Consider the following 12,289-nt stretch of genomic DNA (forward strand, 5'->3'; position numbering starts at 1 on the left):
CAGCACATTCCCTCGGTGACTGTGGAATGACAATGCAGTTGCCGCGTATCATGAGATCAGATGTGGTTGTAACTGTGAGCTCATTTCGAACATTGTGAAGACCTAGCAGTGTGTGAGAAATTTCATTTGTTGACCCTCTTTTAATCGCGTCTTTCTAGTTTTGTGATCCCACAGCCGTCATACATAGTTGCAACACCTCATCGCAGAATCACAGAAGCTTTACAGTGCAGAAGAAGGGTATTCGGCCCATCAAGTCTGCACTGGCTCTGTGAGACAGCATTCTATATAGTCCCACTCCTCTGCTTTATCCTTGTAACCTTGCACATTCTTTATTTTCAGACAGCAAAACAAATTCCCTTTTGAATACCTTGATCAAACCTGCTACCACCACCCTCTCAGGAAGTTCATCCAGACTCCAACCACCCTCTGGGTGAAAATCTTTCCTCACATCACTAATATTCCTTTTGCTAATTATTTTTAATATGTGCCCTTTAATTCTTGATGCTCTCCTGAGTGGGAACAGCTTCCCACTATTTACCCTATCCATACCCCTCAGGATCTTAAATACTTCTATCAAGCCTCTTTGCCTTCTTTGCTCCAAGAGAAACAGCCCCAACCTCTCTAATCTATCCTCATGGCTACAATTCTTTATCCCTGGAACCATTCTTGTGAATCCCCTCTGTACTCTCTCCAGTGCTTTCAAATCCTTCCTTAAGTATGGTGCCCAGAACTGGATGCAGTACTCCAGATGAGGCCTAAATTCAACATGACCTCCTTACTCTTGTACTCAATGCTCCTATTAATAAAGTCTAAGATACCATATGCTTTATTAACTGCTCTCTCAACATATCTTGCCATCTTCAAAGACTTATGTACAATACATATACTCCGAGGTCCCTTTGTCCTCCTTTAGAGTTTCTCCCTTTATTTTATACGGTCTCCCCATATCCTTCCTGCCAAACTGAATCAGTTTACACTTCTCTGCATTGAACTTCACCTGCCACTTGTCTGCCCAGTCCACCAGCATGTCTATATCCTTTTGAATTTCATGACCATCCTCATCACAGCTGACAATATTTCCAATCTTAGTATCATCTGCAAATTTTGAAATCATGCCCTGAACACCACAGTCTAGTTCATTAATATGTATTAGGAAGAGCAAGGGTCCCAACACTGACCCCTGGGGAACTATACTACAAATCTTCCTCCAGTCTGAAATACAACCATTTATCACTACTCTCTGTTTCCTGTCACTCAGCTAATTTCTTATCCAAATGCTCACTTTCCCTTTTATTCCATGAGCTACAATTTTGCTCACAAGTCTGTTGTGTGGCACTATATCAAATGTGTTTTGAAAATCCATGTACACCACATCAACCCTTTCTGTTCCCTCCTCAAAAAACTCCAGCAAGTTGGTTAAACATTATTTTTCCTTAATGAATCCATGCTGGCTTTCCTTAATTATCCTGCACTTGTCTAAGTGACTATTGATTTCATCCCAAACTATAGTTTCCAGAAGTTTTCCCCCCCTAATGTCAAACTGACTGGTCTGTAGTTGCTAGCTTTATCCTTGCACCACTTTTTAAACAAGGGTGTAACATTCACAATTCTCCAGTCCTCTGGCACCTCCACTGTGTCTAGGGAAGACTGAAAAGATTGTCACTCGTGCCTCTGTAATTTCCACTCTCACTTCCCTCAGTACCCTTGGATGCATCTCACCCGGTCCTGGTTCCTTATCTACTTTAAGTAAAGATAGCCTTTCCAACACCTCCTCCTTCTCAATTGTAAATCTTCTAGTGCACCAGTTACCTTCTCTCTCAGCTTGGCCTGGGTAGCATCTTCTTTCTTTGTAAAGACAGATGCAAAGTACTCGGTTAATACCTCCGCTATTTCTTCTGCCTCCTTGTGCAAGTCCCCTTTCCTTTCCCTACGCTTTTTTTTAACCACCTTTTCATTATCTTTTTATTATCTTTTGTTGCCACTTTGATGTCAGCTGGTTTCAACGACTTGGGCAATGCATTTAGACTTAACATTGTTAAGATGTTGTTCTTATGACTAATTGTGCTGTTGGCAACTGATATTGTGAATGATGGTCCACTGGGTTGAGCCTGCCTGGCTGATACTCAACATGGAACTCGTACTCTTTTATTTTGAGTGTCCAATGTTTGATTTGAGTGGGTGGTTTGTGAGATGGATTGTTGAACAAGCTCACTAGTGGTCTATAATTGATTATCACTTCAAACTCACTTCCATACAAGCAGAGCTGAAAGGGTAAGATGCCCCATATGAGTATTGCTGAAAAAAGAGACATTTTTTGTCAAAGATTTTCGCCTTGCACTCATCAGGACAATTCGCAATAAAATGCTAATGTCAGGGGAAACAACACATTTATACTGTATGAGAAGAGAATGCTGAGTGGTTGGCAAGTGGACCTGATTGCTAGAGGCGACGTTGCCATGGAGAATGCACCAGTTGATGGTGACTGACAGTTAACTTCCAAACATTGTTTGAAATTTAAACCCAGCAGCTTGATTCTGATTGGTTAACGCATTGCCCTGAGGAATGAACCAGCAAATGGCTGTCATTTATTTTGTTTAGCTGAAACAGGCACAATTTGAGTACATGTTCTTCCTGTCTGCAAAGAATAGGGCCCTGTGTATTAATGCACACAGCCTCCAGTACATAGCTGTGCCACGCTGAGAGCCTGACTAACAATCTTACATTGGTTGTCAGCGTAATTCTTAGCACGCTGAGGATTACTTAACAAATGTTGTCCAATCGTGGAATCAAATCTAATGTTGGACACTGTGTTTTGAGTTTTGCAAGCCTGGGTTGGTTGTCTATAATCCATACCTTGCCCATTGTGAACAGTGGAAGGGACATGTTTTTGATATGATCCGCCAGTCTTTGGGACTAACGGCCACACACCTACCATCGCCCTGGCACTGGAATTCGTACACTACGTAGCTCATGTGTGTGATAGGCAGAATATCGTTTTGGCTTGATGACAGCTTCCTGTTCGTGGCGAATACATGTTGCCATAGCATAGTAGCAGCATGAAACAGCTAGCTTCACCTGTTGCTCAAATTTTTTGAGGTATCTTGCCCTTCCAGGGTAATCTGAGGTAGACTGGGCACTTTTCATAGCCGAACCTGATAGTCTTGGGTCCTTTCTGAGTTTGCGTGATATACAGTGTGAAATGACCTGATCATGGTAGGCATTATCACGCAGGATGGTTTTGATGCAACCTATTTCAACATCAGGCTTACATGATGAGCAAATGTCTTGGGCCCTATTTACCCTGACTCAATTTCTTGTTTCACCTTCTGCAAAAGTGGGTGTTGAACTTTCCTTGGGGTGAATAGCACACGGGTTTTGCATCTGGTCTCAACGTAATATGTTTTCAGCTTCCCCAAACTTTTAAATAAGTTTGGAAATTCTGTTCTGAATTCTTTCAGTTTTTCTTGGCTTCCCAATTTGTTGGCTTCATTGGTAGAATCGTCCCAGATTTACACGAAATGCGGTAGTGCGTGGGTAATACGATGTTTTACCCACCGGCCGCAATGGCGGTATTTCATGCCGTATCATTCCAAACCCACTGCATTAATTATGCATTCCTGGGAAACATGCCATTTCCATAGCGGGCGGGCTTTCAATCACCCGCCGCACCATCACCTTGCCACTTCAGCACGCTGGGCATCATATTTAAAGCCCTGCAGCGTACACACAACTCAGTGCTTCCAGCCCACAACTGCTGCAAAGAAGACATGGCCCCGAAAGGCAAAAAGACCGAAGTCCCCAGGTTCAACGACGTGTCTCTTGAGTGCCTTTTGAACACAGTGGAGGCTCGCCGTGATGTCCTCTACCCCCGCTCTGGCCGCAAGATGGGCAGCAACCTCACTAATCCAGCTTGAGAGGCGGTGGCAGTGGTGATCAGCGCCAATGCCCTTCAAAAGAGGACAGCCACTCAGTGCTGCAAGAGGATGAATGATCTGCTCCATTCTGCCAGGGTGAGTCACTCTTCTCATCACCCTCAGCTCACACACTCACAAACCCATCACACGTCCACAGGGCCCTCACTCACTGCCAGGTCAAGGGACATCACCATTCACTCTCTCACACTCACCTTCATCCTCCTCATCCCATCCATGGTACCACTCACCACCCACACATGCCAGGCATACTTATCATCTGGCCTGGCAGGCATCCTGCTTACAGTCCCTCCATCTCTATTCACTCAGGACAAGCTGGCACACGACAAGACGGAGAGGCTGCAGACCAGTGGAGAAATGTCTGAAATCATGGTCCCCACAGACCTTGAAAACAGAGCCATTGGCCGGTGAGGATCCGGACCGGTCCTGTGCTGACGGTGAGGTAGGCGATGCTCTACCAAGTGAGGATCCAGAAGTGTAACATCCATCAAACAACCATGCTGTGAGTGATGTGTCCTGTTTCACAGGCCACTGCCATGCACTAATTATCTCTCCTTGCTTTCGCAGGCACACCTAGGAAATAGCCAACCGAGTCCATGACCCAGAGCCTCCAATCAAGCCCCGAAGAAACCTCTGGAGAGGAATCTGGAGGCACCCTCCTTGAAGTCTGAAGTGTTTTCTCACTTCTTAACAAATAAGCATACAAACACAGCTATCTGCTTCTGAACTCCGACTTCCTATATGAAAAACTGGAGGTTCCTTTATTCTCCGCCAGAAGGCAATACATCCGGGACTTAGCACACCCTACCGTCAGGTTTTATATTACAATTCTTTTTAACTAAAATGTCCTTTTACAAAGAAAGGAAAAAACATTAAACACAAACATCACATCTCCTCCCCCTTTAGCCAGGAACAAATAGGTCAGGCGGTTTGCAGATTTGCTTTGGTGTAGAGAGGAGTGTTGGCATTGGTATCTCAGTTTGCTTGCTTTGAAATGGAAGTTTCTGCTGTTCCATTTGTTTCTGATCAGGTTCAACAGCTGTAGCTACAGGTGCTGCAGGTTTGTCAGTTGAATCAAGTTGGGTTTCACCAACTGGAGCAGATGTTTCCCAGATATCTTGCACTGTGACTGGAGATCCCTGGAAATTTGGTTCATTGGATTTGGCTTCCCTAATCTGGTCAGTGCATCTCTTCCAGATTCCACAGGAAGATACAACATCATAGGTCAATGGTCCTCGATGCTTGACGATTCTTCCCAGAAGCCACTTTGGTGTCCCAAAGTAATTTCGGACCCAAACAGATTGATCCAGATTAAACTCACAAGCTGGTTTATTTGTGTCATGTGACCTTTTCTGATCAAGTTACTCTGAACCAATCTTTCCTTCAAATCCGGACACAGCAAATCCATCCTGGTATGCAGTCGTCTTCCAAACATCAGTTCAGCAGGAGGTGCGCTTGTTGTTGAATGTGGAGTGTTATGATACATCATCAAAAAGTTCTTCAGCTTCAACTCCCAAACTGTTTACGTCCTCCCCTTCAATATGGTCATTTTGAATGTCTGGACAAAGCACTTTGCTTCACCATTTGAGGATGGGTGGTAAGGCGAGGTGAGAACTTGTTAAATCCCATTCTTTTTCAGAGATGTTTGAAATTCACATGATGTGAACTGGTTGCCATTGTCAGACACAATCTGCTCTGGCAATCCAAAAGTAGTTAACATATTCTGGAGAGCATCAGTGGTCTATGCTGAAGTAGTCAACTTCATGGGAATAACATGAGGCCACTTTGTGCGGGCATCCACCACAATCAGGAATGTACGTCCGAGAAGTGGTCCAGCAAAGGCCACATGAAGCCTCTGCCATGGGTGGTCAGGCCAAGCCCATGGATGTAATGGGGCAGGTGCTGGAGAAGACTTCATTTCTTTGCATGGAAGGCAATCATTGACCATGCCTTCGATGTCTTTATCCAGGTGTGGCCACCATACATGTAGACCAGCTAATGCTTTCATTCTGACGATTCCCATGTGACTGAGGTGAAGTCCTTCTAATATTCATGTTTGGAAATTTGGAAGAATTACAACTCTGAGTCCCCATAACAAACAACTGTCTTGCAGAGCCAGCTCAAATCTACCCATGTAGTAAGGTTTAAGCTCAGTAGTCACTTCTTGAGGTACACACCAACCCTTCTGTGTTTATAGGTAAACTTTGGAGAGCACAACATCCCTCTGTGTTTCAAGTCGAATTTGATCCACTTTAACAGGTAATATGTCTATCTGGTTCACATTAAAAGCAATGACTTCACTTCGGGTTGTGGAGCTGTGGTGTAACTGAAGTCTGGAAAGTGCGTCCGCATTTCCATGATTCTCAGTCAAGTGAAATGTAATTTCATACTGGTAAACAGATAAGATCGGTGCCCACGTTTGTAGGCGTGCAGCGGCAAGTGTCGTGATTTGGGGCTAAGCCACCAGGTCAAAGGCTTGTGGTCATGAATTTATGCCCATACAAATATTGGTGGAACTCCTTGACCCCATTGATTAGTCCAAGAGCTTCCTTCTCAACTTGGGCATAATTTTGTTCTGCCTTGGACAATTTATGTGAGGCGTAAGCAATGGGCCTTTCACTGCCATCAAGAAATGTGTGGGAGATGACAGCTCCAACACCATACCCAGATGCACCACAAGCCAAGCTGACAGGTAACTTTTCATTGAAATGTGCCAGGACTTTAGCAGAAGTGAGCTCTTGCTTGAGTTCCTCGAAACTTCCCTGACAGGTGTGTGACCAATCCCATTTTGTATTCTTCTTCAGCAGATTATTTGGTGGTGTTGCCTTGGTAGCCAAACTGGAAATGAACTTGCTGTAGTAATTCACAAGTCCCAAAAACGAATGAAACTCCTTAATATTTTTGGACTGTTGTGCACTCACTGTTGCTTCCGTCTTTCTGGGTGAGGTTGAGAGGCCAGTTTTGTCAATCACATGTCCCAGGTACTCCACTGAGTGTATCAGGAACCAGCATTTGGATTTCTTACAGCGGTGCTGTATTTTTCCAGTCTACACAGGACCCTGCCTAGGTTCATTAAATGAGTTGGGAGGTTTTTCCCAGTGATGAGCATGTTGTCTTGGAAGTAGATTACATCAGAGATGCCGTGCAGTATTTTGTCTATGGCCTGCTGAAATAAGGCTGGTGATGATGCGATTCCAAATGGTAGTCACTTGTATTGATATTGACCACTGTGTGAGCTGATGGTTGTATACTTCCTGGAATCTTCACTCAGCTGCATTTGCAAAAATGCCTGTGGTAGGTCAAGCTTTGCGAATAATTCACCTCCATTCACAGCAGCGAACAGGTCCTCAATTTTCGGTAGCCGGTACTGATGCACTTCCACGAAAGGATTAATGGTACTTTTATAGTCACCACTATTTCTGATAGACCCATCATCCTTCACTACTGTGACTTTTGGAGCCGCCCACTCTGCATAAGCAACTTTCTTAATTATATGAAAGTTTTTAAGCTGTTCTAGCCTCTGCTCGATTTTCTGTTGCATTGAGTAGGGAACTGAACGTGGTTTGAAGAACCTTGGAGAAGCTTCAGCCTTCACACCAAGTTTGGCTTCAATGTCTTTAATAACTCCCAGACCTTCTTTGAAGCTATCAGTATGCTTGTCTAACAAGGACTGCCACATGGGGTTGCAATGGACTTTATTTATTTTATTCCACTCCAGCTGAATTTCTTTTAGCCAGTTCCTGCCCATGAGCGATGGATGATCACCTTTCACAATGATAAGTGCAACCTTGCTATTTGATCTCCATATTTAGTTTGAACAGACATTTTCCCAAGTATATTCACAGACTCACCAGTGTAGGTGGCTAAGCTAGAGGAGGCTTTTCTCCAATGGGCACTTCTTGAAAATTTTCTCCCGTGTCTTCTCTGAAGCAATAGAAACAGATGCACCAGTGTCGAACCCCATTTCAACCATTCTACCATTTAAGGCAATGCCAACTTTTAGTCCTTCACCGAGTTTCAGATCAGACTGAACACAATACAATTGCTCATCCTCATTGTCGCTGTTAGTTTCATTTTCTGTCTCATCTAGATTCACGTTACTTTTGTATCTTGTTTCCGAGTAGTGTGTCTTTTTAAACCGCCTGTTCATTTTCAAGCGCGTCTTGTCTGTGTGCTTCTCGTGATGCCTTTTTCTTGGTGGTACTGCTTTACTGTGATCAGCCTTTGATTTACATGCACACTGTGTGTGTCCTTTTTTTCCACAGTAGTGACAGTCAGCAGTTTTCCACTCACATGCTTCTGCATTATGCCCTATTCCATTTCAGCGGTAACATGTTTGGAAGCAAGTATACCCTGACTTTACTATTATAACTCTGACATTGCTAGAATGCACTTTCAAACCTCCAGCTCGTTTCTCTGCCATTTCTATGCTTTGCGCAATATTGAACGCTTTAGTCAGTGTTAACTCTTGCTCTGCTGACAATCTATGTTGAATTCTTTCATTTCTGAATCCACAAACCAAGCGATCACGCAAATCTTCTTCCAGGTAACCTTCAAAGTCACACGGTTCTGCTAATTTTCTCAACTCAGCCAGGAACTGGGGAACTGACTCACTTTCATGCAGTTCTCTTCCGTGAAACGTGAATCTCTCGGCAATAATTGCTGGTCTGCGATCGAAGTGCTTTTTCAAAATGTCCACAAGCTCTTTAAAGCTTTTATCTGCTGGCTAGTCAGGAGCAATGAGATTTCTCAGTAAAGTGAACTGTTTCATTCCGATGACTGTAAGAAACACTGAGGCCTTCTTTTCCTCGTCGATCTCACTCGCAATGAAAAACTGTTCCATTTGCTCGACATAAACTAGAAAGCCCATAGTAGCTGGATCAAAAGCTTCTACATCTCCTAATAATGATAATCCCACCCTCGTCACAATTTGAAGTTTTTTGTCACATCTTAACAGTTAAGAATACACACACAGCCATCTGCTTCTGAATTCCCGCTTCCTGTGTAAAAAACAAAAGATTCCTTTATTCCTTATTCTCCACCAGAGGGCAAAACATCCGGGACTTATTACACCCTACTGTCAGGTTTTATATAACAATTCTTTTTAACTAAAATGTCCTTTTACAAAAACGCATAAACTTTAAACACAAACACCCGTCACAGCCCTCACCCACGCCCTCCACCAGCGCAGAGGCATACACCTCGGTGGGACCTAGCTTTAGAGTATCCCTGGGATCGCAATCTGGTGAGCACATCACACTTTCTGATCCACAGCAGGCGGGGGCAGGGACATCCCAGGTGTCCGGCACTTGGAGGGCAGCTGGTGGCCAGAAATTTGCTGAGACTGAGTCAGATGATGAGCATCTGGACTCGGTCATGTCACAGTTGCTGGAGCTGCAAAGGCAAGTTCGGGAACATCAGGGTGGGAGGTCCGCTGCACTTCTCATTGCAAGGCACGATGGAGGAGTCCGTCTGCCTTCAGGCTGAGGCCACAGCGCCAGCATGCCAACTCACGCAGGTCAACACTGGATGGCCGCCATCATGGAGACCTTGGTCCAGGACATTGCTCCTGAACTGCTGTGCAAGTTCAAGACCATCGCTGACGCCGGAGTTGGCCTCCGATAGTGTCTACATGAGAGGGGAGTGGGGTAGCTTGATCTCACTCCAGCTGCCTCTTCTCCTCAAGGAGTCAGCCAAGAGCAATTGGGCACCCATAGGGAGGTGGATCAGCAGGGGTGCTCCCCAGGGCCATCCAGCCAGTTGACTCTGAGATTGTCCAGCCCATCTGAATCCCCTCTTCCTGTGACCTCAGCAGCTCCAGCTCCAGAGGCCAAGGAGGGTGCCACTGCCATACAGCAGGACCCCGAAAGTAGGCCGGGGCCCTCCAGGTCTCAGCCCTCCAGAGGACTCCCACCACGGTCATCAGCAGTCAGCAGCTGTCTCCACCTCCGCTGTGGATGGCCAGGGAGCTCCAAGATGCACCGGCAGGGTTAGAACAGTTAAGAAAATGTAGCTGTACAGCATGGGCATGGATGTTTATCACTTATGCATAAAGTTCGCTATTGTGAATAAATTCACAAGAATGTCTCCCTGCCTATGGCTCCTTGTTCTGATGAGCAGTGTTCATGTCACTCAGATGTGAAACGTTTCTGCACAAGATAAAGGCAGGTGTCTCAGTCCAGGGCCTCTTCCCTGTTCTCTGTGCAGCCTTCAGACCAAAGTGATGGTCCTGCCTCACACTCCCTGGACACATTACTGATGCCTGCGCCTCGATGATGCTGGTCATTGCTGCCAGGATGTAGTGGGCAGGTGTCAGAGTTCCCTCATTCTCTCTGTGTGCTCTCAGCACCTTTGAGGTGGGGCTGGCCCCCATCTCCTCCGCATCTGTGACACTGTGCTCCTGAAGGGGGTCAGGTGTTGAAGGCAGACAAAGGATCAGATGCTTTTAAAGTTTCCTGGCTACATCTTTCTGATATGACCCTGATCACCGAGAGCTAGCGAGCTGCCCTTAGCCAGACAGGAGCCAAACATTCTCAGAGACTATGTGAAGGTCTGTGGAGTGTCCTCATTGCATGTTGTCATCATTCTCCACAAATCTAGCAGCTATGAGGGCCTCCAGAGTGCACCTGCCTCATCTGGCCAATGTGAGGGCCTCATCCCCATCATCGTCACCTTCGAGGACCTCCTCACCCTCATCGCCTTCAGCGTCCTCCTCATCAGAGGAGACCTCGAGGACCTCCATCTCCTCCTCAGCCAGCTCCTCTCCCCATTGGAGTACCAAGTTGTAAAAAGCACAGCAGATGATGACAATGGTGTATAACACCCTCCATGGACTGTATTTCAGGGCTCAACCAGACCGGTCCAGGCACTGGAACCGCATCTTCAGCGTCCTGATGGTCTGTTCCACCAAGTAGTGAGTTCCAGCATGCGCCTCATTATAGCGTCTCTCTGCTGCAGTCTGAGGCCGCTGCACGGGTGTCATCAGCCATGTCCTCTGTGGGCAGCCCTTGTCCCTGAGGAGCCATCCCTGCAGCCTCTGTGGACCCTGGAAGATTCCTGGGATCTGTGACCAACTGAAAATGTAGGAGTCACGCATACTCCCTGGAAACTGTGCGCAGACCTGCAGGATGCGTTTGTGGTGGCTGCATACCAGCAGCACAGTCAGCGACTGGAATCCCTTGCGGTTGACATAGTTGACTGCATGTTGTGGTGGAGATCTAAGTGCTACATAAATGCAGTCGATGGCAACCTGCACCTGTGGGAACCCGAGATCTGGGCCAATCCAATCGATCTTGCATCCTGGCTCTCCTGGTCCCGGGCAAAATGCACCAAGATGTGTGCTCTCGCTATGGTGGCATCTGTAACCTCATGAATGCATTTGTGGGCAGAGGCTTATGATACCCCTCAGAGGTCACCTGTGGAGCTCTGAAAGGAGCCACTGGCATAAAAATTGAGTGCCACAGTCACTTTCACAGCCACTAGCAGTGGATGCCCTCCATGTCCCCACGGTGCCAAATCCTGCAGCAGCTGGCAGATGTGACTGACCAGTTCCGTCTGCATGTGCAGCCTTTGGTGACACTGGTTGTTGGTCGTCTGCAGGAATTTAAGGCGGAGACTGTAGATCTTGGGTCTAGCTACATGCTGACCAATGACGCCTCGCTGTAGCTCTTCAGTATCGTTGGCGGGTACCCCGCTGCCCCTTCTTCCTGAGAGTGCTGTTCCTCCCTCTGCCCAGCCAGGGGCCTTGGTCGCTCTATTCTCTGTCGTCTTCGCTCTCTTTAAGCCAGGAGGCATACAGCTAGTTCACCAGGCTCCATGCTCCTGATGTACTCCTCCTGTAGGATGAAAGAGGGAGACGTGTAGGTTAGCATGAGTGTACTAAGAACCTCTCTTGGTTCCCGGAGAGTGCTGGTCACCACTTGGATGGCCAGAGTTTAGTGCGCAGCTTGGCTGCCTGAAACCCCAACCACCTGACTGATTGGTGGCAGCTCTGCCCATTGGACTGCATGGACAGCTCAGGCACAGGCATTCTCCTAACCTGTGCTGCAAGGCTGCGCTGTTAGCTTGAACCACGGGGGAGGCTGGTCCAAACCGGGATGCTGACATTGCAAGGGGCTGTGAGCACCTCCAGCAGTGACTGCTCCATGGCCAGCTTTAGCAAGGAGATTGTACAACGTGCCCAGTCATCCAACTGTTCTGCAGTCCACTAAAATACCCATTAGTTTGCAGTCTGTGCCCGAGGGGTGAAAAGCTCTGGAGCACTTGGTGGCACTTTGATGCCTCTGTGTTACTTGAGTTGGCAGAGAAGCTAGAGGCCCGACCCCAATCATATCCATGGGCTGCGCCTGAACTGTCTC

Source organism: Carcharodon carcharias, chromosome 5 (genome assembly GCF_017639515.1).
Source record: "Carcharodon carcharias isolate sCarCar2 chromosome 5, sCarCar2.pri, whole genome shotgun sequence".
Classification (NCBI taxonomy): domain Eukaryota; kingdom Metazoa; phylum Chordata; class Chondrichthyes; order Lamniformes; family Lamnidae; genus Carcharodon; species Carcharodon carcharias.